Below are 17,271 nucleotides of genomic sequence, written 5' to 3'. Positions count from 1 at the left end.
AGCTACATGCGTATCCTGTTCACTATTAAATCTTGTCATTTGTCATCTAAGAGCTACTATTAGACTTGCAATGTCGAACGGATGACTATAGGTAATGACTAATGAGTAGCATGATTCATGTCTTATTTTAGTGATAAAGATGTGACATCATTGTTTAGGGTTTGTGGCTGCGAACAGAGCCATGTTGTTTTGCGGGGGAGGCCGACGGCGTCGGAGGGCCGATGAGAGCATCTCCAACAGGCGCGCTTCGCGCCGCGCCTAAAAAACTAGTTTGCCGCGCGCTGGCCGCCTGGTTTGGCGCGTCGCGCAGCGCTGGCTCCAGTAGGAGCTTTAAAATGCAACGCGCGCTCCGCTCCAGCAGCGCGCAAAAATGCAGCGCGCGCGCCGCTGCAGCAGCGCCCAAATATATGGCATTTGGACAAAAAATAGTTTAAAACATTCATCAAAATGCAATGAACATGTGAAATTTAACACAAACAAGTAGATGAATAAAAGTCATGCCCACAAGTTCATCCAACCAAGTTCAAAATGCAAACCAAGTTCAAAATACAAGTTTATCCAACAAAGTTGAAAACATATAACACATCAATCATCTTCCTCGTCGTCTTGCTCTTCTTCCGAAGACGATTCTTCCGCCTTCGAAGATGAATCTTCCTTCCTAACCTCATCACACACCGCATCACGTGTAGCTCCGACGGTCTTGGCAAGATCTTCAACGGCATTTTCATGGGTATGTGTGTGAGGCACATCGAAAGACATTTCACCCATGGCCGGAGGTGCACCCATACCGCCCATGAGAGCATCTCCAACAGCCGCGCTATACTAGCGCCGCGCCGCAAAAAAGACAAATATAGCACGCGCGCAACGCGGCGGACAGCTCCAGCGGGCGCGCTAAAACCGCGCGCGCGCTAAAACGATTTGGGCGCGCTGGTCATAGCCCCATCCCGCGCTGTGTATTTCGGGCGTCCACTTCCGCGCGCGGCAGACTCGAGCGTGCGCGCGAACTCTCCCTTTTCTTCCTCCTTTGCTCCCGCGCGCGTCGGCGCCGGCGCCCCTGCCACCATGGACGCGCACACCGGCGCCCCGCTGACCCCGTTGTACAGCCGTGACCCCCCCCCCCCCCCCCCCCCGCCGCCGCCGCAGCCGCCGCCTCCGCCGAAAACCCTAGCGCGGCGGGCGTTGGCGTTGGCGCCGCCGCCGCCGCCGGAGCTCCGCCGACCGTCGGCCTCGCGCGCAGCCTCTTCTTGCCGCCGCGGATGACCACGCCGACGGGTGGCGTCGCGCCGACGCCGTCCCGTGCCGCCGCCACACCATTGGAGCGGAAGAAAGGAAAAACATCCATGAAGAAGAAGACGACGGACGGCTCCGACAGCTCGAAGCCGAAGAAGAAGGTTGCAGTGCGCCGGCCGGGCGCGGCGTCTACCGAAGCGCCGGCGAGCTCACTCGTTGAGCCGGCGGCGGACGCGCACCACGTGTTCGACGAAATGCCCCCAAGGTGAAAAAAATTCCAACTTTTATTTTCTTGTTATTTTTTCAATGCTTCATCATATAGATAGCTTATTTGCATTGTTCACAAAACTTTGTAGTCTCAACGATGATGCATACATGTCAACTATGGGTGTTGGGTCCAACAATTTGCATTGGCCTCAAACCAATGACATCCATTTGGACGACCATGAGTTTGAGGTGGACGAGGAGGGTGAGGGCATTATCGAGGCGCCGAAAGGAAGAGTGGGCAATTACACCACCAACGATGACAAATTACCATGCAATACTTGGTTGCAAGTGTCGAGGGATCCATCCGTTGGAGGTGATCAAAATAGAGATGCTTATTGGGGGCGAATGAAAGAACACTTTGATGCTCAGAACGTGAGTGGAATTGACCGCTCCAAGAGATCACTTTGGTCCCGATGGTCGACAATCAACTCGGATTGTCAAAAGTGGGCGGTCGCATAAAAGGCAGTTGACAAGCTTAACCCAAGTGGCACAAATGAGGATGATAGAGTAAGTGGCATCTCATACATGTTCATCATACTTGTTTTTGGTGTCCGAAGTGCTAACTTGTTTTGTTTTTCTTGTAGTACAACATTGCACAAAACTTGTTCAAAGAAGAGACGAGGACAACCAAGAAGGGGAAGATCAAGAAAGGAAAAATCTTTACCTTGCCTCATTGCTACGAAGTGTTGAAGGATGATGAGAAATGGAAGAAGCGTGAAGATTTGGATGATTTGCATTTGAGCAACAAACGCAAGCGCACAATTGAGTTGAATGATGATGGTGAGGAGGATGATGCATCAACTGATGACGGCAAGAGAAGCCCCACACCCAACTCGGTTTCATACTCGAAACCAAAACGACCGGATGGGTGCAAGAAGGACAAAACCGAAAAGAAGAAGAGGAAAGGAGATGATGAGCTCACAAATGCTATGGAAGCTATTGTGAAGGCAAGAAAAGAAGCCAACGAGGTGAGGAAAATGGCAAGGAACCAAGATGCCGCGGCCGAGGAGAGGAGGTTGGCGGCCGAGGAGAGGAGGGTGGCCGCCGAGGAGAGGAAAGTGGCATTGGAGGAGAGGAAGGTGGGCATGGAGGAGCGAGCTAAGTTGTTGGAATGGGAAAAGCACTTGTTCTTCTTGGACACATCTTTGTTCAATGATGCGCAAAAGGAATATGTCAACCTTGCCCGTGAAGAAGTGTTGATTCAAAAAAGAGCCATGATCCGCACAATGGGTGGCGGTGGCCTTGGCGGCATGGGTGGCGGTGGCCTTGGCGGCATGGGTGGCGGTGGGCTCGGCGCCATGGGAGGCATGGGCCTCGGCGCCATGGGATGCATGGGTGGCGGTGGCCTTGGCGGCATGGGTGGCGGTGGCTTCGGCGCCATGGGTGGCTTTGGAGCACCCTCCAACGCTATGGGAGGCATGGGTGGCATGAGTTTTGCTTGATAGATGTTGTGAAACGGGGTGAGGCTACAAACGCCATGTTTCATTGCTGTGACCAGTGCCGTTGGTTCATGAACCAATGAACACATCTTTATGACTCGGGAATTAGGAATTCTATGCACCTTACATCAAAGTTGAAATTCGCAAGAAAATTATTCTATGTTATGACAAAAATATTTATGTATCACAGAACATCATGCTTTCAGTTGAGATGTGATGTGCGTTGCACGTACATATTTAGGACAGTAAAACTGAACCTAATCCCAGCCCTCTCATGCATTTGAAGATTTTGGCCGTCAGATTCAGAATCTGGGTCGTCCTGGCCGTCCAATTTTAACTTCTCGCTAAGTGGGCTTGCTGTCCTAAGGGGCAGCTATTCTGGTGGAATTTTTGGTGCACTGTCGTTAATTGGGCTTGGTCGCTGCACAAAGCCCACTATGAAGCACATCCGAGGTCAATCCATTGAAAAGGACAAGCGACGATGATTCAGTTCCTATCGAGAAAACCTAGGTACGCCTCTTCCTCCGCCACCGCCGCCGCCGCCGCCACCACCACCACCACCGTCACTTCCGCCGTCGATCTCCTATTCCTTTTGGTGTCGACGCAGGTACGCAAGATGAGGATCACGACCTGCACACAACAATGCATCAGACAACGGTGGCCCGGAGACAGCAACGCAACAGACATAAAAAATACGCCGGTGGAATTCTGCTGCGCGTACGGCTCCACCCTCCTCCATGCCCGCCCTGACGGCACCTACATGGTCGACTACATCCTTAGCGTCACCGACCCCCTCCATTGGCACACCGAGGAAGGCTAGGTACATCCGGCAAATGTGTCTTCCTTCTCCCTTCCTTCTTGCATCATGCTCCTGTGTAGCTTATTCTGTCCACCAAACTGTTCCTCTTCGTTTGCTTGGTTTGATGTTGTTTATCATGGATAGGTGACAAAACTTGTTGAGGAACCCCACGCATTACTCTAGGTGGATGGTGCGTCGTGGCCCCGAAGCTGTACGTACACTCTCATTTCCCCAAATGCATCATTTACTTGGTCACCTGGTTAATTGGGTGGCTAATTTTTCCCTTGGCTCTTTCTTGGTGGTTAACTGAATGTATTCTCAGGTCACTAGGCCGGTAGATCGCGTCGGCATCGGGGTGTACTTCAATCCATTCCAATCGGGGTGTACTTCAATCCATTCCTTCAAGGGAGGGACATATAATTGTTGTATCTTTTCCATTTAAATAATTAAAACTACAGTCACATCCAATCCATCAGTATTCCAGTAAAACTGAGACATAAGTATTGCAGTACATTTTATCAGTGCACTCCATCAACAATTATTTCAGTCTAAATCTCTCAACATTGTTGTGTGATCCCCATACATGCACCTAGCAAACCGCAGCTCAAACAATATAAGTCATATCTTCAATGGCCACTGTAGTTACTATAGAAAAATTAGCTCATTGTAAACCTGAAAATTGCTACACAACTGTTCAGGTCACCACCCGTGTACACATGATACCTTTTTTGCAGTTTCAGCTTGCTCTGGCTTAGGATTCATTGTTCCTTACAAAGATAGGAGGTCACATTCAGATAAGAGACTTGTTAGTCAATTTGATCGAACTCTGACTACAAAAAAATTAACTACATAATTAATGTCATGACCTAGAATATTTGTACTTCTGATTGTTCATGCTCAACTGTTCTCAAATATGGCTGCTGCTCTTCTTCCCTACAACCACGCCCCCATGCCTTTCCCTGGACCTGTGAGGACAAGTTATCGTAGGAAGACAAGGAGGAGCACTCACTAGCTCGGTGCAGGTCCCCATCTTTATTTTAACCTTCATCTTGTGCTGGTCAGTTGCCACTTATGGTTCAGATTTAGAGGAAACACAAGCTAAAAGATTAGCACATCTTGAAGAGTTATCATTACATCTCTCTTTGTTTTATAATTATCCATCCAAAGATTATTATTGTTAGTGACTGCCAAATGTTTGGTCCTTGTTCTGGTTGTTTTCGGATTTCTCTAGGATTCACATTGGACATAGGGGACTGTTTTACATCTGATATTCTTCTTCTAACCTTCCAGGTTACACCGTCCCCTCTACCGCTTTCTATTTAATTCTTCAGTTTAATACAACTTGAGGTTATTTATATCTCGGTAGGGCAGCAGTAAACCAGATGGAAAAACAGAAGTCGAGCTCACAATGTGAGGTCAGTTGTGTTGGAATAACACAGTGATGGTCCTTGGAGAAAATGAAACTTAAAACTGTTCATTAGTTATCTTGATTGATTGTAGGTTCATCCCCGAGAAGTTGAGTAAAAAATAACACGTGAAAACATTGTTATATTAAGAATGGTAGATAATTTTCTGGCTACTTAGAAGAGTATAAGATTGTGTTGTTAGTCTGAGTTTAAAAGTAGTCTGACATTGAAATCAAATTATTTACATATATATATGTTTGGTATTACTTGTGTGGAAATTGATCACTATCACTTACATACATACATGATTCTTGTTATAAAGCAGTGACCTGTCATAAAATACTGTACTATGACGATGCATAACATTCGACCCAGTTGCTCTGGCTAAGTTAATCTTATGGTGGTTCCCCAATTTAATTTGTAATTCTCATGTTTCCTGCATACATATTTCAGGTTACTGCCATTCACCCATTCAGCGAAGGCTAGCTGTTGTGCCTATGTTCATAGTCCAGTGGCGGCTATAAATCAAAGCGAGCTACAAATGTACATGCAAAAATGAAAGAAACTAAAATAGTACTTACAATAGCCATAGTTTCTGCTTAGTATCTCTCTCGTGGGTTCCTCCTTACCATTGATTGAATCATCTTTTATTTTAAATTCCTCTATAGTTTATCATACATATTAGCGTCTCTCATGAATTTTGGTGCTACATAGGGTCATTGGTTGATTGAGGTTGGTGGTCGATAACGCAGGTAATGGGCATGGCTCGGCGATATGTATGCTTTTGGTGCTCTAGATCTGCAAGCCGTGTCTAGATCGGAGTAGTCGATTTCCTGGTGAATGCCTTGACCCTCTACTACGGCCAGGAGCCTGTCGAGTGTCATTTCCCTCCTTTGAGGCGTCATCGTGCAACTCCGCTCTTGGGATCTCCGAGTGAATTGGATGATATGCAGAGCATGCAATGCCAGTATGCCCGTTTGTAATCCCTTTTAGAATCTGTCTGTTAGATTACAATGTAATATGACATGCCATGAGGCATCGATTTTTTTAAAACCGAAATATTTGCACATCCTATTTATATGTTTGTTTTTCACATATATTTGTAATGTCTTTCTTTAGGATTTGTGGCTTTTTTAGGAGCCAAAAAGATGTCATGATCAATCATGCAACATGCATCCATAAATCATCCTAATTTTTAAAATAAATGTATTCAAATTATTCTATGTCCCTAACAACTACTCCCTCCGTTTTAAAATATAAGACCTTTTAGAGATTTCATTAGAAGAGTACATACGAAGCAATGCGTGAATCTATACTCTAAAATATCTCTTATGTACATCCACATATAGTTCATAGTGTAATTTTTAAAAGGTTTTATATTTAAAAACGAAGGAATTACGAGCCAAAGTAGACGGAGGCAGCAACGCGCGCCATCAACAATCTAGTGTACTAGTACAACCGACGCAATCTGGCTGGACCTAATGCAGCCTACCAAACACACCCCTAGAGCCAACTCACCGATCAATCTAGAAGGACCGAAGCGACTGGAACAGTCTTCCGTGTTCGAGATCACCTGCCTGCCCTGATAGTCATCTTAAGCCCAGCAAGTTCGTCTCATCTAGGACTAGCCACCATATGATTAATCATACTTCTAATCATCAAGCATACACTATTAATTAATCTAGTGGTAGGATTAGTTCAGTTGCCCATGTCGCCATCTTGCACTAGATCATTATCTGGTTTAGCTGCAGAGTCTCTCCAGCCTAATGCATCGTCACGGTGCCACTGATCAATTAAATCAATCAATATAAAAAATATAAGTACGAATGGCCTCTATCATCAACCGGATACATGCCACCAGGTCAAAGACGCATCGAGATGCAAAATTTCAGTCTGCTGCCCTCATAATTAATTAGCTGATACATGCATCAAGCTTTCAGAGCGCCACGATTCATTCTGAAAGCTGATACACGACTTTGGGCCCTTCTCAAACTGACTGAATTTCATCAAGTTTGAATGTTTTAATACTCCCTCTGTACCATAATATTTGTTGTTGGGGACAATTAATCTAGTTCTCCCCAACAACAAGTATTTAGGAACAGAGGGAGTAATTTTTAAGTCGATGACGTTGCGTTCCTGGCTGGAAATCGATATCCCCATGTCGAAATTTCACCGACGACACCTCAAAAGACGCTATTTCCCCGGGAGATATTTTTACAGGACCGAACGACTGAAGATACTGTTTATGCACATACGTACCAAATGCACATACATACCAAAAGGAGTTCACGGAAAATGTCACGAAAAGCCACTACGATTCTTTTATCCTTCATACACTGATCTTGGAAAGTGACGCCACGTGAAATAGTGTCTCGTGGAATCTCCTTTTCTTCTTTCTCGGTTGTTTATGTGACAAGAACTTAAAGCAGATTGATGAGAACGAAAGCGTGGCCCGTCAACCCCATCCCTCTCCTCCTTTCTCATTTTTCCTGATTTCTGTTTGTATGTGTTCTTTTGTTATTTGTTTTTTGTTGATTTTTTTGGGATGTTCGGTTAGCGTAAACGTATGCACAGCAATACTATTTAATATGTGCAAAAAATTGCACTAATATATAATTATTGCTTGCGTACTCCAATAGTGCAATTCTAGTTCAAAGTTCTGTGCAAGTTTTTAAAACTATTTTCGTTATCTTTGTTTTTTAAAGAGTATTACCAATGACACAGATTCTTTATTTATTATAAAACCTTTTTTTGAGAATATTTATTATACAAATTTATTATTCCGATTTTTATTTAATTATTTTTTCTTATTTAAGGGTGAAACCAATGCCATTAATTCATTTCTTGTTAGTTAACATTTTTGCCAAAAAATACTCATATTTTCGTGGTGACAATCTTTCTACGAGTCAAAACTCAAAACCAAATCCATGTATGCAACTCACGCATAGGAAAGTGAATGAATAAACACGGGTACATATAAATCCTCTTCGAAAAACCCATTTTCAAATGCTAAAATAAATCTGGAAAAAAGTTGCACGGTACGTCTCCATATTCTATTTACGTGCATAAAGTTTCACGAAAAAATACCCTCTTTTATGGCTTGTGCAAGAAGGAGAAAAAATTGTGTTCGTGGAACGCCATTTAGAAGAACTTAGATTTGTCTTTTTTATGGAGACAAAATAAAAAGATATACTTTTACAAAACTTCGAGCCGCTCATCCATATTTCCGAACATGTATGAGTGAAATACTTACTTAAATTTTCTAATATTCTAAAACATGCTTAAAATGCATTTTTTGAAAAATAAATTTATATGCCCAAGGGTTCTGAACGTGACCTTTCCTCACGCATACGGCATGATACAACTGCCCATTGCCATGCTCACGCACGACGAAACCGCTTCCCTCTTTGCTCCTAGACGGTTCCAGCCGATTTGCAGGTGACGTTTTCGTGTTTCTACCCCTTTCTCCATTGCCGAGGCTGCGGGTCCTCGTCTCCTTCGTCTGCCTCTCCGATGACGGATGGGGATGGGACCCCGACGATTTTATTCTCGCTAGTTGGAAGGGCTGGTCATGTTTGTCCGTGGGGCGTCGTTTTGGTGGTGAGGACGACATTGCATCCTTGGAATAAAAAGTTCTTCTCTTCTTCTCCCACGTCGACGACGCATTCACTGGCGGCGTCGAGGAGAAGGTAGCCAGGTCTTCTCGATGGTCTTCGGATCTAGCGAGTGTAAGTGTTGTTGGTTGGTGCTCGGTGTCCTCTTCGACGGTCGCGAGCTCGGCCTGTGTAGTTGTGTTTGGGGTCTTGCAGTGGGATGCGTGAATGGAGGCACGACGTTTCGCTTCTTCAACCGTGTTGGATGAAGTTGATGGCGTCGAGCTCTAAAGGACACCGAGATGAACCCTGGTCGACATGCCACAAAGCCTCGGGTCTCGTCCCTCGTATGCGAAGGTGCTCCCTTAGATCTTGGTATGGTGGATGTTCTTCTTTTTATCTCGCGTCGCCGTGACGATGGTGGTAAACAAAGGTGGACAACGATTCGGCAAGACACAAGGTTCTCTATTAATAAAATTTTATTTTCTCTTGCTGTGAAATTCTTGATAAAAATGTAAATTTTTTGTGTATGTCTCTACGTATATACTCTGTAATATGTTTGTCTAATAAAATATATGTGGTTATTTAAAAAAAAATGGTGTCCAACAGCTCAAACGGCCACCAACCAGCCAAACCCTTCACGGCACCAAACGGCGTCAGTCTTGGAATCTCCTTTTCCTATCCGCACACGCCACGCGTGCCGTGCCGTGGTTCTTCTTCCTTCCTCCCACCGCTCCCGTCCGAGCCGGCTCGGCTATAAATTCCCCGCCCCCTCCCGTCTCCTCCCCACACATCCGACCCAATCCGATCCAGTCCCCTCTCCGATCTCGCCGGGAAATCTCCTCCGATCGAAGCGAAGCGAAGCCTCTGTCCTCCTCTCTCCTCAAGGTATGCGATGCGAGCCTCCGATCTCTTCTCCTCCTTCACGTCATGTGCGTGTTGATCGGTTGTTGTTTTGAGTAGATCTGTTGGTCGAGGCGTTATTGCCGTTGATTGATTATTACAGCTCGTTCGGGTACTCGAGGTTGACTAGGCTCGGTTGTAGTTAAATCTCTCTGGATTATGCCACGATTTTCGAGTAGATGTGCCGATTCTCGTGCGGTTGCTGTTGGGTCGCTTCATCTCGTCTAGTTGTATAGTTGTATTGTTGTGGATTTATGATTAATCTTCTAGTAATTTTATGGATTTATGATTTTGTACCGCTCATGATACACCTTCGTGGTGTTATTGGGATGCAATTGCTGTTAATTCGATTAATCTGTCTAGTTATAGGTAGCTAGCTTCTGATTTTGTAGCCCTGATAAGTTATACACCTGTGATTTGCTAGCTTTGTAGTTTGGCTTTGTAGTATCCGTAGTTGGCTTGGGCATTGATTCAACTCCTAAAATCATGTCGGTTTGCTGATATTGCTGTTGGTTTCTAGACTTCTTAACCAGCTTCTCGGTACAACTAGATTACTTATGCTAATATATATTACTTACTTTGTGCAAGTAGATATGCTAATATATAGTCCTGCTAAAGATTTAGCACTGCATGCTCTGTCAATCCATTGGCTTGTTGTAGTGGGGCAGCTCCTGGGCAGTTCGCTCTCTAGCTGGTTTCATCTCTGTTGCAATTTCATCTTTGTGGCATGGTGGTGGCCATCTGGTTGTTCTATTGTTTTGACGTACTGCACATATCCCTGTACCATAACTTACTCTGGTTATGTCTGCTTTGCTTTGTATTTACAGATGCAGATATTCGTCAAGACCCTTACTGGCAAGACCATCACCCTTGAGGTCGAGTCCTCTGACACCATCGACAATGTCAAGGCAAAGATCCAGGACAAGGAGGGCATCCCCCCGGACCAGCAGCGTCTAATCTTCGCTGGCAAGCAGCTCGAGGATGGCCGCACCCTTGCAGACTACAACATCCAGAAGGAGTCCACCCTCCACCTGGTGCTCAGGCTTCGTGGTGGTATGCAGATCTTCGTCAAGACCCTCACTGGCAAGACCATCACCCTTGAGGTCGAGTCCTCTGACACCATCGACAACGTCAAGGCAAAGATCCAGGACAAGGAGGGCATCCCCCCGGACCAGCAGCGTTTAATCTTCGCTGGCAAGCAGCTCGAGGATGGCCGCACCCTTGCGGACTACAACATCCAGAAGGAGTCCACCCTCCACCTGGTGCTCAGGCTTCGTGGTGGTATGCAGATCTTCGTCAAGACCCTCACCGGCAAGACCATCACCCTGGAGGTGGAGTCCTCGGACACCATCGACAACGTCAAGGCCAAGATCCAGGATAAGGAGGGGATTCCACCGGATCAGCAGCGTCTCATCTTCGCTGGCAAGCAGCTCGAGGATGGCCGCACCCTTGCGGACTACAACATCCAGAAGGAGTCCACCCTCCACCTGGTGCTCAGGCTTCGCGGTGGTATGCAGATCTTTGTGAAGACCCTCACCGGCAAGACCATCACCCTGGAGGTTGAGTCCTCGGACACCATCGACAACGTCAAGGCCAAGATCCAGGACAAGGAGGGCATTCCACCGGACCAGCAGCGTCTAATCTTTGCCGGCAAGCAGCTCGAGGATGGCCGCACCCTTGCGGACTACAACATCCAGAAGGAGTCCACCCTCCACCTGGTGCTCAGGCTTCGCGGTGGTATGCAGATCTTTGTGAAGACCCTCACCGGCAAGACCATCACCCTGGAGGTTGAGTCCTCGGACACCATCGACAACGTCAAGGCCAAGATCCAGGACAAGGAGGGCATTCCACCGGACCAGCAGCGTCTAATCTTCGCCGGCAAGCAGCTTGAGGATGGCCGCACCCTTGCGGATTACAACATTCAGAAGGAATCCACCCTCCACCTTGTCCTCCGCCTTCGTGGTGGCATGCAAATCTTTGTAAAGACCCTCACGGGCAAGACCATCACATTGGAGGTGGAGTCTTCGGACACCATCGACAATGTGAAGGCAAAGATCCAGGACAAGGAAGGCATTCCCCCGGACCAGCAGCGTCTCATCTTTGCTGGTAAGCAGCTTGAGGATGGCCGTACCTTGGCGGACTACAACATTCAGAAGGAGTCCACCCTTCACTTGGTGCTCCGTCTCCGCGGTGGCCAGTAGGCTCCTGGCCATGGAACTGCTTCTGTCTCTGGGTTCACAAGCCCCTGTCCATTATGTGTCCTCCAATGGAGTCTGTCTCTGTCTACCGTACTGTGATGCAGTATTATCGTTTGTATCTTTGAACTTCTGGTGCGCAGCAGCTTTGGTGAACTATGAAAAATAAGTGAGCCCAGGATTCGGTGTATAATTCTGGAGGTCGAGTCTTCGGACACCTTTGATAACTCTGCCTGATGTTTGCTGTTTTGTTATACGGTGGTTTCTTGCTATCTTTCTGATGCATTTGATCTCTGCTTTTGGCACATGTTTTCTGGTTGCTGACTGGTGCAAGACTTGATAAACGGTTCGGCATTTACCTTGTCGATATTCGCAGATAAATCTGCGGGATCCAACATATTATGGCTACTTCTGGTACATCTCCTATTGCTTATGTGAAATATGGATGACATGGCTTACGGGTTTGCCATGTTGATCGATCCTGATGATACAAAAACCTAAGGTTTCTTAAAAACCTCGTCGATAAATTGTTGATTGATAAAAAATCAATAGATTGGCCGTTTTATCGATAGATCGGCCGATAAGCCAATTTATCGTCGATAAATTGTTGATTGATAAAAAATCAATAGATTGACCGTTTTATCGATAGGTCGGCCGATAAGCCAATTTATCTCTTATCTTGGATCGATGATAAGTTAATGAAAAGCGATATCTCAACAAGTGTATCTATACATTTTTCTGATGGATGATATCGGTGCAAATTATTGGTGTGTAACATTTTGGACAATGTAATTTTTCATTAATGCAAAACTTAAAGGGAAACACTTGTTATCTATAGTCTGATACGTTGAAGTGGTTTGATTGTGACCAAGTGGCCTTTTGTTGTTTACAGGGAATGAAGCCGAGTGGCCTATGTTTTGTTGGAATGTTGTTTCATTTTCGTTTCAGCAATTTCAGGTGCTCGATTTGTCCACTTTTTAGCAAAGGTCATGCTGAAATTTTCCGTGAATTTTGGCATGACTTTTTCTACAAATTACGACATATCGAGTGCCTGAGATTTATCGCACCGGGAATGAATCAACGTTCCTGCAAAACATAGGAATTTTTTATGTCATTATTCATTTTATTAGGTCTAGAATTAATTGACTAGATTTAATCGTGGGAAACATGGCTAGCAACGATGAAGGACAAGTTTTTTGTGATTGCAACGCCTACGAGGCGGCATACGCTTATTTGAACCTTCTCGACGAGCAATGGTTCTTGCGGGGCCCACCTGTCACATCCGAGACTGAGACCGACATCAAGACCGGCGCCGAGACTAGCGCTGAGACCGAGATCGGCACTGAGACTTGCGAAGCCCGTATAGAACCGAAACCGAAGAGGATACGACGCCCAAACAAGCTCATCAGTACTAGACTGGTGGTCGCGGAGGTAGACTCCAACAATTTTGAGCCAAACTTGCTTGCGGAAGCGCGCGTGCAACGACAATCAAATAGGCTGCATCCTACGGAAAACCGCCACCATCAACGATGAGAAATTAAAGAAGATAACAGATATGAAGCACCTCCTTCTAAGGAAGCTGCACCAGGTATTCTTGTTCCCGGGCCGGGATGAAAAAAACTATACTCATCCAGATAAAGACCGGGCAATGAAGAAGATAAACAAACGCGCCATGGGCAACTTAGCGGCACGTTGTCCTCCTGGAAATTAAGGATGAAAGCAAAGATCATCGACAAAAAGAAACCCTACTCAGAGATTGTAAAGGATAATCCGACAATTACAGAAGAGGTGTTTGAAATATTCAAGACGACTTGGGTTATCGAAGCTGCCAAAGGAAAGTCAGAGTACTGTTGGCTTTGGATCGCTAGATAAAAACTCCTAGCTAGGACGTGTACGTGCAGCAAAGCTATAACAAGCAAGCAAGCTAGCAGCTTGATGGACGCGACACGACCTGGTAGAAGCTAACTCGACCGCACTGGATCGAATCAATCTCTGATCGAACGTCAATAGAAAACTATTTTGATGGTGCGTAAACTTGCACCTTTTCGTTTATTTCTATACAGGTCCCGTCCAATGCGCTGCAGGACTCGGCAGCCAACACGACGGAGATCCTGATTCATACACGAATCCGGTTTTCAAACGTAAAAACAAAAGGACTAGCACTAGGACTAGACTAATACATGACTATACCTAATACTACAACTACAACTATATTAATTCTTACATTCACCTTCTTAATCTGGTTGCTTTGTCTCCATTGCTTGCACTCCGACTTTCTTCCTCATCTTGATGAACTTCTGTCGACCGAGGGAGTTGGTGAAAATATTGGCAAGCTGGTCCTTAGTATTTACGTGCTGAACCTTGATCATCCCTTCTTCAATGCACTCCCGGATGTGGTGAAACCGGGTATCTATGTGCTTTCTCCTTTCGCGATGAATCAGATTTTTGCACAATGAGATTGCAGCTTGGTTGTCGATCTTCAATGACACCTTTTGCACCTCTCGCTTCGCAAGAATAGCTAGTAGTCTTCTCAACCACACTGTTTGACAAGCCGTCGTGCTTGCCGCTATGTATTCAGCCTCGCATGAAGATAGTGCCACAACCTTTTGCTTCTGAGAATTCTAGCTCAGATTCGGACCAAGGTAGAAAACCATGCCCGTTGTGCTCTTTCGGTCATCAACATCAGTTGCCATGTCGCTATCTGAATATCTACGAAGGACCAATCCTTCCTTTCCTTTTTTGTATGTGCAACCAAGATTAATTGTGCCTTTCACATAGCGTAGGATTTGATTGACCGCGTTCATGTGTTCGGTTGTTGGATTCTCCATGAAACGACTCACGATCCCGAGGGAATAAGCCAAGTCAGATCAGGTATGCACCAAGTATCTTAGGTTGCCCACAACGCTTCGATACATTGTGGTGTCCACCGGCGGATTTGAGCTACGCTTTCTCAACTTGTGATGTTGGTCCATTGGAACTTGTGTCTCGTAGCTATCTGACATGCCACACTTGTCCAATAACTTGACCGTGTAAGCCGATTGACATAGGGAAATATCTCCGGAGCTTTGCTTCACTTCGATGCCCAAGTAATAGCTCAATAATCCCAGATCGCTCATGCTAAACTTGTTCTTCATTTGCGCCTTGAAACGTTCAATTTATTGTACGCTATCTCCGGTGATAATCTGATCGTCGACATAAACTCTAACTAGCAGGTTTAAGCCTTTGGAGTTCTTTCTATAGACTGCGTGCTCGAGGGGATATCTTTTGAACCCGAGCGAGACCAAACTTCGATCCAACTTTGAGTTCCAAGCTCTTCGCGCTTGCTTCAACCCGTAAAGTGCCTTCTTAAGCTTGTAAACTTTCCCTTCTTCGCCTTTCTTCTCGCAACCGAGGGGGTGTTCCACGTACACTTCTTCTGTGAGATTGCCGTTGAGGAAAGCGGATTTAACATCCATATGATGAACCTTCCAATCCTATTGTGCTGCCAAATCTAGGAGCACTCTCACCATCTCAAGTCGAGCAACCGGTACAAACACCTCATCATAGTCAACTCCTTGACGTTGTACGTAGCCCTTTGCAATGGATCTTGCCTTGTACTTCACAATGGCACCCTCTGTGTCCTTCTTTAACTTGTAAACCCACTTCAAACCTATCACCTTTTGGTTCGGAGGTCGGGTTACCAAAGTCCACGTGCCATTGCTCTCAATCGCCTTCATCTCCTCATCCATGGCGTACGTCCAGCTAGGACTTTTGCTCGCCTCTACAAAGTTCACCGACTCCTCAACTCCGAGCAGACATAGTCCGGAGTACTCGAGCGTAACTGGCTTTGTGTACTTGTAGACTTTCTTGAGGGTCTTGTAGCGACAAGGCCTCAAGAGTCCATTGTGGCTTGCGAAGGAGGTGACACAAATTGTATCGGTGTTGATGCACTCGAGGAAGACAACTGAGTCCCAGGCGTGTCATCGACATCCGCGTCGTCGACGTAGTTGTCGTGACCGTGACCATCATCTTGATTGTCGTTGTCACTATGCGCCTCGTTGTCAAGATCTCCACCCGTGCCGTGCGCGTCGTTGTCGCAATCTCCTTGCGACCTATGCACGTTGTCCCGGTATTGGCACCATGATGATCAATACCATTGTGGTCACCTTGGTTGGGCGTCTTGCCAACCACCTGGACCTCCTCTCTTGCATCATCGTCAGTTGAAAATTCAACTGTGAATATGTTACTGTTTGGAGTATCGTCGGCTGCGGCGCTCCAATTCCACGCTTGGTTTTCTTCAAACACAACGTCGCGTGAAATCCGTAGACGCTTGGTTTGTGGATCGTAAAAGCGGTATGCCTTGGTGTAGGAACTCCTCTTGTATCCGATGAACACCATCTTGGTACTACGACCGGCAAGCTTTGATGGATGCGGCTCCGCTGTCTTCACATGTGCCACACATCCAAACGTCCGTAGATGAGATGCATTTGGCTTATATCTGTAAATTGTTCCATATGGAGTCTTGCCAATCACCGCCTTCGTTGGAGCCCGGTTGAGAAGATAGACCGTCGTCGAGACAACTTCTCCTCAAAAAGTCCCTTGCAGGTTCTTGCTCTTGAGTAAACTCCTTGTCATGTCAACGACGGTTCGATTGCGCCTTTCAGCGACCCCATTCTGCTACGGCGTGTAAGGTGCCATGAGGAACCTTTTTATGCCAATCTTGTCGCAGTAGTCGTTGAACTCGTTCGACATAAACTCTCACCGCGATCTGTCCGTAGAGCGCGAACCTTCAGCTTGTGTTCCATCTCTGTTGCAGCCTTGAGCTTTTTGAACGGTTCAAACGCCTCATCTTTAGACTGTAGGAGAATGACCCACATATATCTCAAGTAGTCATCTACCACAAAGGAAGAAATACTTCTTTCCCAGTGAGTTGCCGGGGTGATATGGCCACATAGATCACCATGGAACAGCTCGAGTGCATCTTTTGCATGATAGGTAGACTGAGCAGGGAATGGCCTGCGGTGTTGTTTTCCAACCAAGCACCCGTCACATACTCGATCAACATGGTCGATAAATGGCAACCCGGATACCATCTCCATCTTTGACATCTTCTTCAAGGCATAGAAGTTAACGTGTCCAAATCTAGCATGCCATAACCACGAATTATCATCACTCTTGGCGAGCTAGCAGTCTGGTTGAGATTGATCAAGGTTGAGGATATAGAGCCTATTCCGTGTGTGATTAACACAAGCTAGCATGTTTCAGAGGTTGTCGAAGATCGTCATCACTCCGTTCTCGATATCCACCTTGCATCCATTATCGTCAAGCTTCCCAATAGAGATGATGTTGTTGCGAAGCCGTGGGATGTAGTACACTCCGGTGAGTATGCGATGTTCGCCTGTGAGACCCTCGAAGAGGATAGATCCTTGCCCGCAAATCTCCACAGCTGAACCATCACCG

General features: G+C 46.1%; 1 pseudogene across 1 annotated transcript in view; it reads left to right on the top strand.

Moving 5' to 3' along the window:
• LOC123413276 overlaps positions 1-12,059 on the top strand; it is a 46,697-nt pseudogene extending 34,638 nt beyond the window's left edge. Inside the window, exon 3 of the transcript XR_006613717.1 lies at positions 10,465-12,059. The product of XR_006613717.1 is annotated as a polyubiquitin-like (transcript). The remainder of the gene's footprint in view (positions 1-10,464) is intronic.
• The last annotated feature ends 5,212 nt before the right edge of the window (positions 12,060-17,271 follow it).

This window comes from Hordeum vulgare, chromosome 7H (genome assembly GCF_904849725.1).
Source record: "Hordeum vulgare subsp. vulgare chromosome 7H, MorexV3_pseudomolecules_assembly, whole genome shotgun sequence".
NCBI classification, from domain to species: domain Eukaryota; kingdom Viridiplantae; phylum Streptophyta; class Magnoliopsida; order Poales; family Poaceae; genus Hordeum; species Hordeum vulgare.
This window is presented reverse-complemented; position numbering and strand designations above follow the sequence as displayed.